The sequence below is a fragment of the Leptonychotes weddellii genome, chromosome 9, assembly GCF_054177405.1.
Source record: "Leptonychotes weddellii isolate Sample4059 chromosome 9, ASM5417740v2, whole genome shotgun sequence".
Lineage (NCBI taxonomy): Eukaryota > Metazoa > Chordata > Mammalia > Carnivora > Phocidae > Leptonychotes > Leptonychotes weddellii.
The window spans coordinates 26861326-26879518 of record NC_138377.1 but is presented as its reverse complement, the minus strand read 5'-3'; the positions used below and the strand labels follow the sequence as shown (position 1 = coordinate 26879518).

Sequence of the window (18193 nt, the reverse complement as noted above, 5' to 3'; positions counted from 1 at the left end):
TTCTAACTTTCATGTTTAGAGTTTCAGGGAAAGGAAGAATAAGTAGTAGTTTGTACAACTTGGGATCAAAGGACCATTGTATATACTTTCCAGGGGAAGAAGATTTTTTTTGTGTGTGTCTTCATGAGTTGTCAGATCCATTAATGTTTAGAAATTCACGTCTTGCAGTCCCTTGTTAAGTGGGTTGTCTCAATATCACTAAATTAGATTAGCTTGGGAGAATTTATTTATTAAATAGCCATACTGATTTTTGCCCCAAATTCATTATCTGGGAGTTTACAAGGAAACTCTTTAATATGTTTCAGGGTTTTCCCCTTTCCAACATTAAAGTAATAATACATTTTTTTCATATTTATTTTTTAGAGTCTAAATTTCTTTAAATTTTTAAAAAAGATTTATTTACTTTAGAGAGAGAGAGAGAGCATGAGCGGGGGCGGGGGTGGAAGGGCAGAGGGAGAGGGAGAGGGAGAGAGGCAGATGCCCCGCTGAGCTCAGAGCCTGCCATCTGGCTCCATCTTAACAACCCTGAGATCATGACCTGAGCCTGAAATCAGGAGTCAGATGCTCAACCAACTGAGCCACCCAGGTGCCTCTAGATTCTAAATTTCTTTTCAAGCTGGGCTGTTGTCCCTAAATTCTCTAGGATAATTACTGCTCATCTTGTGATCATGTAAGTTTAATACAGTAGGATGTAAGAAACAAGTGCTTATGGATTAATTTATTCTTTTTGTCATATTCATTTAGAAATACCTCAGGATAACTTCTTGTCTTTCTAACACTAGATGCTGATTTCAACAGCACCTGATCGCTTTTCATAAAGAAAGTAACTAAAAAACTGGGGGCGGCGGCGGGGAGGGGGGGAGCCTTGCTCCTGCAGAGTCCTGTTAAATAGCTTCCTTTTTTATCTAATGAGATTTATCCTTTCGTGTGCTTCTCGTGCGCTTATTTTTACAGGACCACTTTGCATTTCTTAACCTTTATGTATTGTAGACTGTTTTAGGCTCCAGCATGAAGTTTGCATGAGTTTTGAATTATTTTTGCACCATCTTGCACACGTCCTTTGTTTTCTTTTGTTCTGTGGTATTTTCTTTAGTCTGTGGGCTAGGTCTAGATCTTTCCTCTTTGGAAAGAAAAAGAAAGGGAAGATAGAACTTATTAGCAGGTTTTGGGGGGAGTTGGGGAGAAGGCTAAGCCAAAAATTACTTCTGATTCAATTTATGCTCCACCCCTTGGAAGTCAGCAGTGGGAAAACATACTCCATTATAAAGACAGATAGAGAAAGCTTGAACTAAGATCACAAAATCATTAGTGCTAATCATGAGACTTTTCTAGGTTGTATGAGTTGTTATTAATCACTAAATGACTCGAGGTATTTCTACCAAAAATGCAGTTAGAATGCTGTTATATCTGATGTTTTGAGAAGATAAATTATGCTTTTTTCTTTTCTTCTTATGGAGATCCATCTTTTTTGGGTTTTAGGAATTTTAAACCACACCCAGGTAGCAGAGTGGGATTTAAGCTTCCCAGGATGTCCGGTCTTTCCTTCAGAGAAGTATTATTGCTGTGCCTCAGTATCCCATTATACAAGTTCTTTCAAAGGGCTCAACATTTTGTCACTAATTTCATGTTTCATGCAGTGTGCTAAGTGATGTATAATTTCGCCCTATTTAGGCTTTGTTTGGAACTTCATGAATAGGTTGCTGGTTTTCTCTCCCTAGTTTCCTGATTTCAAAACAAAACAAAACAGTTAGTAATAAGATTTTACCAGAGCCTTTTGAGAGGAGATTTTATTTAGTGACTTACTTGAGCCAGAATTTGTGGCCTATGGAATGTGCTAGAAACTCTCCCTAAAGGATTGGTTATATTGTTCTTGCAGTCTCAGTGCCTCTACCCCCTTTGCAGCCCTTAGGAAGATTTTGCACCCCCCACCCCCCGCCTGCCAGTTTTGCGCCTAGACTTGCCTATACCCTAAAAACAGTCTGGAAATGGTTCAGAGGCACAGAGGAATCTTAGCCTTAGAGCCATAGCTCCATCTCTCCTGCCCATCTTCTTTCTTCTGTTTGAGGAATAGCTGAGGGCACAGTAGATAGAGGATTGAGTCAGACCTGGTTTGTGTCTGAGCTCCGGCCTGTTGGTTGTGTGACCCCAGGCAACACGCATAACCTTTCTAGGCCTCAGATCTTAAATGTAAAATTGAGACTCTGCTAATGACCTCCTGGTGGTTTAGTGAGGCATAGTTGTGTATGCCAAGGAACTTGTTTTTAGGGCTTGTAGGTTCTCACTAAGAACTAGAACACAGGTATTTTGAAGTTGTGTGTTTCCCTATGATTCTATCCTTCTGTCTCCCTCTGGAGGTGACTACTATCCTGAATTTTATGTTGAGCATCCCCTTGCTTTTAAAAATGAGTGTATCTGTGAACAGTATATTTTTAGCTTTGCCTATTTGGACTCTGCAAAAATGGTATCCTATATAGTCTCTAATAACATTTTTGTCTCTCTGGGCTTCTCCCTTACTGGTCCCTTAGAGAGAGTGGGCTTTTTCTGATGATAGATCAGAGATTGGGGTAGCATTAGGTGACATGGGGGGCTAAGTCCAAGAAGGAAAAGTGAGGTTAAGGGAGCTACATTTACTACTGTTACAGGGAAGGGAAAGGGGAAAGCTAGAAAGACCCCATAATTGGGTAGGAATTCAGGGCATCTGTATGAACTCCTGGTCTGCAATATACATAGATATAGAAAGAAATAAAGAAGGAAGGGTGTGTGCATCTATGCATGTTCTTCTATTCTCCTGGCTAGGAGCAACAATAAACCAGTTGCAATAATCACACCCAGATCTTGGTTTCTAAATACCGTTTTTTCTGCTTCTAGAATGGTAGGAGTTATTAGACTAGAACTCGCTTTTTGGCAGCCATCATAAAATAATTAATTTGGCCAAGAATTATCACTGGACACAAATGTTGGTTGGTAGATATTTATATAATCTGAAAGTATCCTATCACAAGGTACTTATAAATTACAAAGTAGAAAGAGTAACTTTGTAGTGGAAATCTGGCCAAGTCCCCCTAAAATCAAGTGATAGAAGTTCATGTTACCAGTAAGGGAAAAAGATTAATGTACCACCTGGTAGGATACAAGGAGGGGAACTTTCTTCTTTGGTATTCCTGCTGAAAATTCATAACCGGAAGCTAATCATAAGAGCATTCCTGCTGAAAATTCATAACTGGAGGCTAATCATAAGAAAGTATCAGACAAACCCAAGTTAAGGAACATGCTACAAAACTGGCCTGGAATCTTCACAGTTGTCAAGGTCATGAAAGTCAAGGAAAGTCAGGAATTCTGGATTGAAATACACTAATGAGATGTGAAAACTAAGTGCAGTGTGAGATCCTGGATGGATTGGACCCTTTTACTAATAGGGATGTTACTGGGATAGTTGGAGAGTGTAAGATCTGGTCTGTGGATTAGATTGATAGTACTATGTAATTTTGATGATTTTCAGGACCATAGTTACAGTTTTGTGGAATGCCCTTATATGATTATAGAAACTACTTTCTAAACTCTGTAGGGGTGATAGGCTATCATGTTGGCTACTTACTCTTAAGTGGTTCTGAGAAAGTTATTTGTACTAACTAGTCTCGCCTTTTTTTTTTTGGCGTCGGTTGATCTGAGATTATTAAGCAAAACAGAACAAAAAGCCCCTCTTGTTAGTTGACTTAATAGTTAATTGTTAGCTTATCGGACAAATCATTTGTAAGGTTTAAGAGGTTTGCTTTCTCACGCTGTCTTGTCTTGCAGCTGCCCCATAAAGTAGGCTTTCTGCCACATCTTGCTTTGTCTTTTGGTGGGCTGATTTTAGAGTATTTACCATCACTTCATGGGGCACCTGGGTGGTTCAGTCCATTAAACATCCGACTCTTGATCTCAGCTCAAGTTTTGATCTCAGGGTTGTGAGTTCAAGCCCCACGTTGGGCTCCACATTGGGCGTGGAGCCAACTAAAATAAAATAAAATAAAAAAGTATTTACCATCATTTCATTAATATGTTCTTTTCCCTGCTTGTTATTTACTGTGTCAAACTCCTCATGGAAAGTATGCTTTATAGAAATAGGGCCTTTTACTGTTACAATTCAATAATACTGTATTTAATTTTGACTTTGTATGTTCTGTTCTTTTGTCCTCAATTTGCTGGTGAGCTATTCAAGCTTTCCTTCTCTCTTTCTCTTTTTATTTCACCACACTGTATCTCTCTTAGCATTGAACATATTTCAGTAGGCTTTTAATAAAAAGTGTTGGGCTGGTTGATTGCTATCTTAGAATTTAGAGTTTCAGAAAGCATAAACAGGGTAAGGGGAATTTCATAGACAGCGTGGTGAATTCGATGCTATCCTAAACCATAATCTAGGCAGTGGTGAGTGGTTAGCTCCCAGAGGTTTGGAGCAAGGGGGAGGAAGGGTAGCTAGGGGGAGAAGGTTAATTGTCAGAGCAGCCTTCCCTCTCTGAAAACATGACATGTAAGTTGTCTGTTTGGTAGAATCTGCCCTTTCCTGTGAGAACAAAGAATCATGGGTCAAAGGCATTGAATGTCCACCCATACCTCTCTCTGTGGTGGAACTGAAATCCATCATAGGGCTTGTTTTCCTTAGGAAGGTTGGAGGACAAACTTCTCTTTAGCAGCTACACTAATTTTCATATTTCTCAGAATGATCAAGGGAAAAAAAAAGCTTTTAAAAACCCAGAGTGGTAGTTACATTGCACTTAGTATACACCCACACACGCAGGCTTTTCTTCAGCATTTTGTTATTTTTTTTTCTTGCTGCTTTTACAGTGTAGGTGGCCTTCTCTGGATTGCTTTTGACAGGAAATTGAGCAACCTTTCTTTTTTGGAACAGAATATGTTTCACTGGTGAGAGAAAAAAAATAAAGTGTTTATGTTTTGAAATTCAATTATGAATTTTTATTGAAGAGTGATTTAAATCTAGAAAAATGGAGGTTGGGTTAAGTAGATTTCATATTGTGCATTATTTCTGAGCCTCCCTAGTAATTTTTAGGCCTTCCCCTCTTTCTTCCTTTCTTGTAAAAAGAGGAAAGCCTGGAAATTATTTTGCTTCATAAAACAAAAAGTACTCTCCTTGGTTCTCTTAGCCACTGATGGATATTAAGAAGTCGTCTTTGACCAGGTCATTAGCTTTTTGGCTTGTGTTTGAGGCTGCCTTCCCCAGTTCTTCTCTCTCTATAGTGGAGGAGTGATGGGCTCTACACTGGTCTCACAGACATCTTGAATCTACAATGTATGTTAGCCCTACCTTTGGACCAGCACATTACTCAGTGAAGCTTCCTAATGATTTGGCTGGTGCAGAGGTTCCCGGAGCAGGGGTAGGGGCTCCAGATGGGAGCACCGCCTCTGACCCAGATCCAGCCTACCCTGCCAGCACCCCGACCAGTGTTTGGGGATGTGAATGCCAGTCTGCCTCCCCCCCCTCCCCGCCCGTACTCGTTGCCTGGGGTGATTGTGCTTGAGTTCGATTTAGGTAGTTCCTTTACACACTGGGGCTTCAGAGGAAGAAATCAGTCTCTAATTAGAACATAAACTCATATGCCACAACAGGGAAATGTCTAGTCAGAATGGACTAATTCTGATGGGATCTTCTAAGTGTGTTCATATAGCGTATCCTTTCATTTGGTTTAAATGTTGCATGTTTGTTCATGTACCTAGCTAGATTCCTGGTGCACATCAGCTGTCAGGTATGTCTTCGTTATGTAATTAGGCAGTTACAGCTCATTAATTAAGCTTGATAACACAACACATATGTTTTGAGTGTTATAGGTTTCCGTACTTATTTTCTTGTTCTGTGGATGCAGCGTGTAGGCCAGTCATGTAAAAACTGCAGAGTTTAGTATCTGGGATACTTAACTTTATAGGTTTCTTTTCCCCATGGTTTCTTCCTGATGTTTACACCATGTGACTACAGTAGGGTAGGAAAGACCTGCTACAGGGTCTGACCAAGCTCTGTTCTGCTGTGTTGCATAAGGTCATGATGTGGGGACACGGTCGGCCCTCAGTAAGTCTCATTTTGAATGCAGTGAAAGTGGGTTTTGAAGTACCTGTCTGTATATTTGGCTGAATAAATGGTGGGAGTCCTACTATCTAAGGGGACAGGCTGGGAAGAGGAACTTTATCCCTCTTGTCCTTACTGGGAAAGGGGAATATCTGTGAGGGAAACTAAGTTCTGGTTCTTTTCATTTCACTCTCCTTAGCTTCCATTTTATATGTTTGGGAACAAAGTTTGGGGGGGGTTAACATAGTTTGACATAGTGTTTCACCTTAGTGAACATTAAAAAATTAGTTTCTTGGAAGACTCTTAAGGACATGTATACAGGGGAGATACCATGATCACTCTGGTTTATTTTAATATTTTTAGAATGGGTTCATGTACTGCATGTTATTAATATGGGGCATGCATGTATATTCCTTGAAGGTAATGATAAGCTTACCATTCATAGGAAATGTTCATATCTGTAGTGGGAGCTTATAACCTATCTGAAATGACCAGTGTGAGAATTGTAAACTTTCTAAATGATCAGAGTAGTTATTTGCTTTGAAACAGGGTTTCTCAACGTCACCGCTGTTGACCTTTGGGACTGGATCATTCTTTGTAGTGGAGGGCTGTCCTGTGCAGTGTGGGGTGGGTTAGCAGCATCCGTGGCTTCTAGCCACTAAATGCTGGTAGCATATCTCCTCCCCCTGTTGTGACAACCAAAAATATTTCCAGACGTTGCAAGATATTGCCTGGGGTAGAAAGTCACCCCCTGTTAAGAACCAGTGGTTCGAAACAGTGTTTCCCGTAGGCATGGGACAGGCTCACTACATCAAAATCTTTGTTGGGGGCCTTTGTACACATTCAGGTTCCTGAGTTTCTCCTCAGACTTCGTGAACAGATGATGGGCTGAGGCCCTCCATGACAAGCTGCTTAGAGACTGAATAACTGGGTTTAAGAATCTGTTTAAGCAGGAGTGGCTGTTGGTTGGCATACATGTAAATGTGCATTGAACTACACACAAAGAGATTACCCATTAAAGAGGGCTTTAGAGGTAGAGTATATCCTTTCACAGTTAGGATTTGATTTGTAACTGATTTTTCCCTCCTTAATATTGTGAGGTACAATTGTATGTTTTTCAGAATTCAAAAATAGCCTTATTATACTAAAGTTCATAATTATTTTAATCTAGGTTTTGAGAGAATACCTCAAGTTGGACTCAAAAGCAAGATTTGCTGCTAACTTTGAAGTGGAAGAAGGTGAGTTGGTGGATTTGTCACCAAGTCCTGTCGGGGGAAGGGAATGCCACTCAGACGCTTGTGCTCAGCAGACCTGCTCTGTGCAGGGAGGTTTGGATTGACCGCATGTGGACCCTGTGTTTTTTCCTCACTGGTTTTTCCTCCTTCTTTGTTTTACTGCTGAGAGGCAGAAACAGAATTGGAGAGGGAGGGAAGCTCCTGTGCAGTTTTTACTCTGATTTCTGAATTCAGCATTGTTGTCTTTACAGTTAAAACAGTTCAGGGTTTTTCTTGGCTACTTAAATTAATAATAAGAAGGTTTTTGTTACCTACTTGTGTCCCATTCCATAGTAATTACGTTTCAAAAAATCTTATGTGTTTCTTAAAATTTGATGGGAGTTTATACTTCAACTCATGTCAACTGTGGTGCGTTAGTGGACAATTGGGAATAGCAGGCTTATCCTGAAAACTGTTGAGATGGTTGGATGATGTACTTACTGCCTGACGTTTACCGATGTGATTGTCACCCTTGGTCTCAGCGTGGTTCCCCCTGGTTTTTACTCCCAGGTAGGAACCCAGGCCCACCTTAGGCCTGTTCTAATGTTTCAGTGGACATTTCTCAGACGTTTTAATCAGTTGTAAAAGGGTATATTCGTATTGAGAAAAGTAACAGCTTCATTCAGATTGAGAGAGACATTTCCACAAGCTTCAAGTGCTGTAATACATTAAACTCTTAAATTCAGATAAAACAAGTCGTTTGGGATGTGTAGGTTTCTTTGGTTTTGCTGAAACGAAGACCTGGAGATTTTTCTTACCTGCTGCTTCGTTAGAAGCAGAAGCAAATTGCCTAAGGAGTCAGCTCTTCTGGAGCACCACAGCCTACAAAGGACGGTCAAGGTTATCTGAGCATCTCCCTGTAGTAAACCTTTGTGCAGAGCCTAGGGCTTCTTTTCTGAAGTTCGTGGGTAATCGGAGCAGTGCTTTCAAAGTGGCTGGCTGTCTCCGACCTTCCTTGAATTTCAGTAAGAGGAATTGGGGAATTCTTATCTCTGACAATGTTTTTAAAGTACATTAGGACACTTTCCTGGTAGCATTTATTTGATCAAACCCAGCATCGTTCTTCAACAGAGTGAAACCCAGGAAGGATTTTTAGGTCTCTGTAATTTGTGGCCATTTGAAAAGCCCGAGTCTTTTATTAGCAACACAATAGAAAAACTGTCTTTGAGAACGTAGCATCTTCGGAACCATCAAGAATTGCTTAGCGGTGCAGCAAGCAGCCTGCAGGCATGCCCCATGATGGTAGGTCGGGTACTTTCAGAAGGAAGAGAAATCAGGCCCTGGTATGGAGTGCCCTCTGGTCTTCACCTCAGTCTTGGAAGTTGTTTTTCAAGAGTCACCTTTTTCCCCTCCACAGTGCCTGTATACAATAGAAACACGCACCTCCTGTGCAGCCCCTGTGTGTCTGACGGTATTTTAAACACTCTTAAGGAAGGATCAGCTCCCGATTGAATTTGAGTATGACAGTTGTTAGCAGAAGCCTTAAGTTCTAGGATTACTGTGAGGCCAAGCTTGTTTGGCTTTTGTATTGTAGCAGCTCCACCTTGTCTTTTGAATTTTGTTCAGCTTAACAACCTGAACTCCTGAGCACTTAAAACACGCCTTTTAATGGTGATACTATCTGATGGTGCTAGGACGGTCTATCTGTCAGGTCAGGTGGGAGATTCTTCTCGTAAGCATTCCTACTAGCTCGGGTCTGCTCAGACAGACAAGGGAGGCTTCATTGAGCAGTCTTCCAGACCTATTAGTGGCATGACTCTTTCTTGGCCTTCTAAATGTACACTTCCTTTCTAAAGACTCTCCACTTCAGGGATATCCGAATCAATTCCCTTCTTCAGAAGAAAACAAAAATCCAAAAGGCCAAACCAAACCAAACAAACCCATGAAACCTTATATTTTCTAGGCAGTCCTATGTAGATCTTATTAAATCCATCATTCTTACACATTTTTATCTATTTATTTTTTGAGTAACATTGTTCTAGAATACAAAATCGAATTGAGAAAGCATACTTCTTTTCCTTCCCTTAAAAAAAAATCGTATGGCTATATTCTTTCTAAATCCCCAAGCGAGAAAGAGCGCTGTTAATTGATGATAATCTCTGACTAAATTATTTGCTTTCACACATTGAAACACTTGAATAATTTTCCAAGTATTGTATTTTTGCTTTGAATTTTCCCTTTCTTGTGTAGACAGCTATGTGCTCATAGGTCAATGAGATGTTGTTTAAATTTTTCTCTTATTTCAATTTGGTCGTTGCATCCCAGGCTTTTGCTTTTAATGGGAGAGTAGCTGAGGAAATTTTAAAAAGCTCTGCACGTCTTTCTTTTCTTGAAAAAAAAAAATAAAAGAATAACTGGTCACATTTGCATAGACTAATAGTTTGCTGATATGATACACAAAGTAAAGACATGCTTCTTACTGTTCATGGGAAGTCCCAACGATTTAGTAAGTATAAAAAGAAAAGGAAAAAAATACGTGTTGGTGCATGCTCCTAGACTTCTCTTGGTGTTATATGTGGTGGTAGCAAGAAACCGAATAATCGTTAGGCCTTACATCGGCCATCCAGACAGTAGAGTAACTGTAGCACATTCAGAGGTGAGTTGAAAAGTGGTACCTCCTTCCTGGCTGTTCAGCCTCATGTCCACTGATGCACCTGCTTTCTTTTTCCTGCCCATCATCCTAACAAACTATGTCTTCCTTGAAACCGAAGCGAACAGTTTCCTCATTAGAGGTAGTCCAGTGACAGACAACAGATTAATAAAGGACTTTGAATATGCGAACTCTCAGAAGAACTCAGATGCTTACCTCGAGCACACTTGTGAGATTCTTTGGATCGGCCTACGTTGAAGTCTCCCTGTGGCACGGAGCGTACAAAAGGGAGACAACTTTTTAGGATAAATACTAGACGAAATTTTATTAACTAAATGTGGACTATAATACAATAGGAAAATATTAAAATTTTATAGTAGCAAAGGGATGATTGCAGAGTTTTCCTTTCATCTTTGGCCATGACTAATGGGAATGGAGTTTGGTGTGCCTTGTGGTCACTTCAGAGTTATTTCACTATGCTTATTTATTATTCAGAGCCTCCTTCTTTATTCTTAAAAAAGAAAATTCTGTGAAATCCTTTGGCCTAGGAAATACTTTTGCCAGCCTCTAGAACTGTGGTATGACCCCTTCACATTTACTAATAATATCATGCCCCTTTTCTCTGGAGTAGGGACAACTTGTTCTCACTGAAGTGTTACCCTTAGTTCTTCTAAACATGAGAGCACAGTTGTCCACATCAAATAAAGAGTTGCCTCTTTGAAACGCATTCCAGTGACAAGTAGAACAAATGCTAAGAGGCGTTGAATTAGGTTGTCTTTGGAGGAACTGCCTTATTTCTTGGTACCTGGTCCTTATTTTGGGCCCTGGATTTGTATGGATATGTTTTTTTTATACTGGTACCGTGTTAACTAGTCAGTTTCGCAAACCATTTGTTTTCTAGTTGACGTCTTAATAAATTTAAAAGTTGCTAATAAGAGTGGATTTGAGCAAATGTCTAAAGTAAAGAACCAGAAAAGAGAGAAGCAAGAACATGAACATTGAATGGATGTGGGTGGAAGTCAGGGTGGGGATGGTGCAGACCTCTGCCACTACCTGCCTTGAAAGGTTGGGTTGGTAAAGAAATTTTGAAGACTTGGCTTCTGGGAGCAGAGCACGGTGTGGAACTAGACGTGAAACTTGTGGGGAGCTTGCATCTGCCAGTTCTTCACAATATACCTTTCCCAAAGGGTTTGGGAAACTGTTTGTGGTGGGGTTTTTATTTTACAACCTAGGCTTTATTTTAATGTTTATCAATACCTAAGTGTATTTTACATATAAAAGGAAGTTGTAAATATCTTCACAAGTGTTTGAGGGGCTTTCATCAGTTAAGGCCATGGTGGATGAAGTCTTCCATTTAGGGAAGTGTAGTATGCCATGTTTTGGTGGTTTTACTGCACCTGGGAGGATGCCTTTATTGTACCTTTTTGGAAATGATTTTTAAGCAAGAGATTATAGAGATGAATGTCCTACGCTTGAAGAAGGCTACTGCTCCTACCTGCACCAAACATGCCAAGGCCCCAAGTGAGTGGATGATAAAGAAGACGTGGTCTTCTTTATGTGGTCATGTAACCTTTCCACATGGCACCAGCCTCTTCAGAGCTAGGGATGTTTCCTGAACCATTGTTTGTCCCAGCACATGGCTGGTTCTGTGTTCTTGCCATGATGGTGTCCTTAATAAAAATGCACTGATGCACTGCTACTCTAGATGAGTCTTCAGTAGGTTAAGTAATGAAATGGTTGCTGAAGAGCTAATGGACTTTGACCCCCCCCCCCCCCCGCCCCCAGCCCCGCCACGAGTTGTTGTTTTTTTTTTTAAGTCTGTAACTTAATTCAGTAACTGGGCTTTTTTTTTTTTTTTTTTGCTACTGACTGATGTTTCCCCCTCAGTCAATTGGAAAACAAATGGTTTGAGAAATTGATGAGGTAACATTTGTTGGGTATTGGTCTTTGTATAGGGACCTCTGGGTATGTCTTAGCCTTAAAGCCTTTGTAGTTACAAGAAGTAAGATATTCTACTTCTGTAGCCACTTGTCTCCCCTCTGGATTTATTAGTGGAGGAGTTACTTCAATTAAGTAAACAACTATTTAACACCTGGTTGTTGTTGACCAGGATAGATACATAAAAAAACCAAATGCTTCTTGTAATCAAGTTGTATTTCTAGAGGAAGAGATAAGACATAATTAAAAATGGCCATAACAAATGACCAAATGTAATAAAGCCTTTTGTGGAAATACAAGTAAAATGCATTGAGGTGTCTGTAGAGGGAGAATGAAATCTATGGACATGGCATCATTGGAACTGGGCATTGGAAGATCCATCCATCCATCCACTAAAAGGTAACATTTGTTTCTTCAGGTAACTGAAGTAATTCATATTCATTGTATAAAATCTGGATGTTCCTAAAAGGTGCACAGATCAAAATAAAAATCACCCAGTTCAAAGCAGATCACTCAGTCCCCACCATTCAGAGGTAGCTCTCCCTGTTAGCATTTTTGCTTTTTATTTGTGAAAAAATTTAAACATACACAAAAGTAGAGAGAAGAGCACAATGAGCCCCATGTACCCATCATCTAGCTTTGACAATTACATTTTGCCATTCTTGTTACATTGATCTTCTTGCTTTTGTGAGGTTTTTTTTTTTTTTTGAGTTTTAAAGCACAACTTAGATATTATATCATTTTACCTGTAAATACTTCAGTAAATATTTTTAACAGATGACTTCTAAAAAGTCACAATATCATTACCCTTAACAAAATTAACAATTAATCTTTAATATTACTTACTAGCCAGTCCTATAATCCCCAGCTTATGTTCAGTGTCTTTCGTTGTCTCAAAATTGTGATTTTACAATTTAGTTTGTTGGACTCAGGATCCAAGCAGGGTATAACACATTGCATTTGTCTCTTTTAAGTCTTTTCTTAATCTGTAACATTTTCCCTTACCCCTCTCTTTTCATGTAATTTATTGTAGAAGAAACTAGGTCATTTGTTTTTTAGGATTGCTAACATCTTGATAGTTTTCTTTCATTTTCGTTCTTTGTGACCATGTATAGGTTTTAAAAGCAAACTTGGAATCCTGTGCATGCTGTTTTGTAAGCTATTTTTATACTTAGTGCTATAAGGAGGATGTTTTCCTATTTACTTTTCTACAGTTTATTTTCTATTAAATCATGGCATTATAGTAACTAAAAATGAGAGAGTGCATTTGGTTATATTTAAAGTATATCTTACATTAATGATAGGTATTTCAGCAACAAATTGCTTATTCCTTCCCTCCCTCCCTCCTTCCTTCCTTCCTTCCATCTTTCCTCTCTCCTCCCTCCTTCCTTTCTTCCATCCTTCCTCCCTCCTCCCTCTCTCCCTTCCCTCCTCCTTCCCTTCTTCTTCTCTTCTTTTCTTTTCCACTGTGGCAGCTAGCTGTTATGGGTAGATAGAACATTGGTGATGCAGTTCCCGGAATCGAGAGTGTATTTCATTTTCCGTGAGCCACGTAGGTAGAGGGTTGTTTGAAAGCCAGGCTGATGGTACGCTGCCAGGGTTGAAAGTAGAGGAATTCATTGGTTCCCATCCAGGGCCTGATTTTCTGAAGACTCCACTACAAGAAGGGGACCCTTATCATTGTTATCATAAGCTGACCTTTATTAAAAAGTTAAGTTTGCATTCTCACAAAGTGTAGGCCACTCGTGGGACAGGACTCTTAAGTAGTTAAAAGGGAGCATGCCTGTTTTAGTTGAGATGTTAATGTAATCTTTTCATTTTTAAACATTTATTTATTTATTTTAGAGAGAGAGAGGAGAGGGAGAGGGAGAGAATCTCAAGCAGACTCCCTGCTTAGCCCAGTGCGGGGCTCGATCTCAACGACCCTGAGGTCATGACCTGAGCCGAAATCAAGAGTCAGACCTTACCTGACTGAGCTACCCAGGCACCCCCTTTTTCCCCTTATTCTTTAATCCAAAGTCACCTAATAACCCTGTAAAGTCCTTGCGAGATGTTTTTAAAATTAATTTTAATAAGAGTAATAAATGAGTCTGCTTATAAGGTTTTCTCCTTACCTCCCCCTTCCTGTTTCCCTACTAGCTCTCCAGAGCTAAACGCTTTGTTGATGTGGTGTTTATATTTTCACTTCTAATATGAAGGTTATTTTTGTGCTTTAAAACTTCATATAATTTGTATTGTATTGAATATCAGTAACTTTTTGTCATTCAGGTACATACATGCTTTGGAGATCTCTGTTACTTCATATAAACCTAGTTTGTCCTTTTCAACAGCTGCCTGTTGTTATGTAGACTCATCATGGGAATATAAGCATGGTTTTTCTGCCATTCTCCTGTTGCTGAATTCCTAGGTGGTTTTCAGTAGTCCTGGTTACAAATAAGGTGCAAAGAATATCCTTGTCCTTGGCTCTGTGCACGTGGGCATATGTTTCTCTCGGCGGTTGTCAGGCCAGGGGATATTGTAATAGATACTCCCAAATTGTTTTACCAGAGTGACTCCCATTAGCAGAGGGAGTTTATCTAGAAAAAGGTTCTCAAATTCCCCATATTTATCTAGAGAAATGGGATAGTTCAGGAGCTAAAATCTAAGAGCTGACTTGTGGTTTACAAGTAAGTAGACCTTATTAACTTCTAATATTTGTCTTTGAAATTTTTTTTTTTTAAAGATTTTATTTATTTGATAGAGAGAGAGAGAGAGCGCACAAGTAGGTAGAGTGGCAGGCAGAGGGAGAGGGAGAAGCAGGCTCTTTGCTGAGCAGGGAGCCTGATGTGGGGTTCAATCCCAGGACCCTGAGACCATGACCCAAGCCGAAGGCAGCCGCTTAACCGACTGAGCCACTCAGGTGCCCCTGAAATTGTTTTTATTATCATCATCATCATCATTATTTTTAGTGCTGGGCATGGAGCCTTATGTGGGGCTTGAACTCACAACCCTGAGATCAAGACCTGAGCTGAGATCAAGAGTTGGATACTTAACTGACTGAGCCACCAAGGCGCCCTGAAGTTTTCTTTTTATAAAAGACTAGTTTTATTTATTGGGCTACATTTTGCTACCAGATGTGAATTTATTTATATGTAGAGAATTCTGCAATTAAATGATTAACAAGTAAATTATTATAATCGCCACCGTGCTCTCGTGTAAAAATAACACCTAGTTTTAGAATCTGTGCGCTGGGGGCAGAGCTGGGGGTGGGGGTTGTATTAAGTGTCTCCGAGGTCTGGAAGGCCTCCTCCGTGAACCGCTAATCTCTGTTGTAATGGCTGAGGAATGTGTTGTGTCTTCAGCGTGGCCCCTACCACATGACGGACACCACGGCCGAGGGAATACATAATGCAGTGGGGGCCTCCGCCGGGGCACGCATAGGCACACCGCCTGGTCCTTTGGTTTCCCGTAAGGAACATTCTTCACGGTAAAAGTGGGATTTGCCTTTTTCCTTTCCTTTGCATGGTTGTCTGGCAGGTCAGGGCAGATAGGCCCAGTGCCTCGTTCCTTCAGTCTCTTGAGAAAAGAATGTAATAATTGTTTTATCTGTTGGTTATGTTCAGGAACTCTGGGGTTTGAAGTTGTCAGTCTTAAAATGCGACTTCTTTCTCCACAATAGTTATCACACAGTATTCCTTTTAATTTCCAAAACCCTTTAAGCAAGGCCTCGTGGGGATTCGGAGCCTTGCCCTTTGCATCTGTCAGCTGGAGCTGGTGAGCCACGCGCCTCGCCCGCCCGCCGGGTTCCGGGGCCCGCGCCCTGTGCCTCGTAGTGAGCGGGCTCCCAGCCGCACGGGCCAGAGAAGCCTTGGGGCCCGGTCTTCTCCGGTCACCGTGCGGCTCTGCCTCTCGAGCAGCCACAGGGGCAGCTTTAACGCACGTCTTTTTTTTTTTTTTTTTTTTTAATGCCTGGAGTTTCTCTTTCTCCTTGCCACCTGTCAGTCCCCTTTCCCTCCTTTTGAAACACGTTCAAGTTTGTTTCCTCAGGAAGGCACTGGCTCATCCTGCAGATGGATATATCCATATCCTCATCTACTGAAGTAGATCTTGCCTGTGGAAATTTGAACTTATTTGTGTGTTTCTTGGAAAACTCTTCTCTATCCCTATGTTATTTATAAAAGACCTGACCCCATAAAATGCTGGTTATTTAGGGAAAAGGAACTTTAGAAGAAAACCATTATTTATTGGCGGCACAATGTTCTTTCTGTGTATTGAAAGGGAAAATTTAAACTAACAGAGGTAAACTCAGTGTTAGCTCCTAATCACCTTTCAAGCCAGTAGGTCAAGGTTGAGGCTTATGTTAAATAAGTTAGAATAAAAACTATCCACTGATAATTCACATATCTTTGCATATTCCTGTATGCCCGCAACTTTCCCCAGTGTTCTCTTTTTTTCCATGCCGTGAAAAGTGGTAAACAAGATAAAAATATCAAGTAGCAGTATATACTCTTAAAGATAACTTACAGAGAGGTGCCTGGGTGGCTCAGTCAGTTAAACTCTTAAGTGTCTGCCTTCGGTTCAGGTCGTGATCTCGGGGTCCTGGGATCCAGCCCTGCCTCTCAGGCTCTCAGCTCAGCGGGAAGTCTGCTTTCTCCCTCTCCCTCTGATAGCTTTCGCTCTCTCTCAAATAAATAAACTATTTAAAAAAAGAGATAACTCACAGAAGTTATATGTAGACTAACTAGTACATAAAAGATCTGTGAAAGCCAAGTTTGAAGCTTATGTAATCCTAAAAGAATGAATGCACAATTGAATGGGTGTTGCACTGTACAGCATACACAGTTTAATGTCAACACAGAGTTCAGTAAATCCTTTTCCCCTGCGTTTGAGAACACTTATGTGTGCCTTCAGTTTGTAATCAAATGTTATTTTGTTTCTTTTGTGTTGGGCCACTCCAGAAATAGGAAGGAAGTTTCACATGTGGCCCCTTCCCCGGGTACATACAGACAAATGCCTGTTTTGGGTGTGTTCGTATCAAAGGACTCCACGGTCTTCGTTTATATTCGGGACGTGTGAAGGAAAAGAGATGTAATCGACTTTTAGACCTGGAAGGAGCCTTAGTTGCCATCTATGTGTTTTATAGATGGAAAATGGGTGTTCACAGAGATCAGAAGTGTTGCCCAAGTTATATTACTTCATGGTGGTGGTCCTAGGCTCAGAGCGGAGTTTGTGGAGATGGCATGGGGCAGCACGATTGGTGCTTTGGGGAGAAACTCGGTAGTATTTCTTTGCCCATTCAGGGACCTCAGTATTTCTTATGTTACTTATCTTTTGCATTTTGAGTATTTAGAAAATTAGGTATCAAAGGGGCTTGAGGCTAGAATTTTTTCTTTGGACATTCTTAAGCATGCTACCCCAAGTTTCTTCTTGAGAAGACATCAGAGAAAACCAAAACTTTGTCTGAATTGGAGTTTTATCATTTTTCTTAAATTGCAAAATAAGTAGTTTTTCCTTGAAAAGTGTTTTAATAGCCTTTGTGTAAAACATTTCAGAAAATGCAAGGCAGCACCACACTTTCACCTTCTTAAGTGCTGACTTTAATTATGCCTGACTTCTACTGTAAGGGCTGTGTCTTCTTTATTCTGTTCCCTACAACTCTCAGCACAGAGCTGTATTTGCCTCTCTCTATTTCCCTAGCCGAATCCTTGGTGAGAATTACTTACCTTTCTTTTCTCTTCGGTGTCATTGTGAACTAAGGGCCAAAGGAAATCCCTAGAAGGATTGTTGGATATTTGAAATACAAAATTTCTTACTGATCAAAAATTGGATCACTGGACCAGAACTAGGAATTTTGACTCTCATTTGTTAAATCCTTACCATGTGACAAAGATTCTCCAGATTCTTTGAGTACAGAGATGAGTTGACATGGCCCCTACCTTTAGGGACCAAAAATCTGGTAGGTGAGGCAGGTGGGTATTTAGGTGCAACAACTGAAGTATTAGAAGTGTTGAAGCCATGTATCTGCCCTTGATGTGTCTTGTTAGCAGTATGTAGAAGGATATGAATACCATGGAAGATAATAAATTTAATCACAAAATTATTAGGTTTTTTAAAATTAAACTTTATGTTGGGGCACCTGGGTGGCTCAGTCGGTTAAGCATCTGCCTTCGGCTCAGGTCATGATCTCAGGGTCCTGGGATCGAGTCCCGCATCAGGCTCCTGGCTCAGTGGGGAGTCTGCTTCTCCCTCTCCCTCTCCCCTTCTCTCCACTCATCCTCTCTCTGTCTCTCTCTCTCAAATAAATAAAATCTTAAAAAAAAAAAAATTAAACTTTATGTTTTAAATAGCCAATACATG

The 18193-nt window shown here is 40.4% G+C and overlaps 1 protein-coding gene across 1 annotated transcript in view; it reads left to right on the top strand.

The window, feature by feature from the left end:
* The window catches only part of SIPA1L1 (signal induced proliferation associated 1 like 1), a 334415-nt gene that overhangs the window by 74281 nt on the left and 241941 nt on the right, over positions 1-18193 (top strand). Inside the window, exon 5 of the mRNA XM_081829748.1 lies at positions 7227-7293. The gene's annotated coding sequence lies outside the window, so the exon portion shown is untranslated. The remainder of the gene's footprint in view (positions 1-7226; positions 7294-18193) is intronic.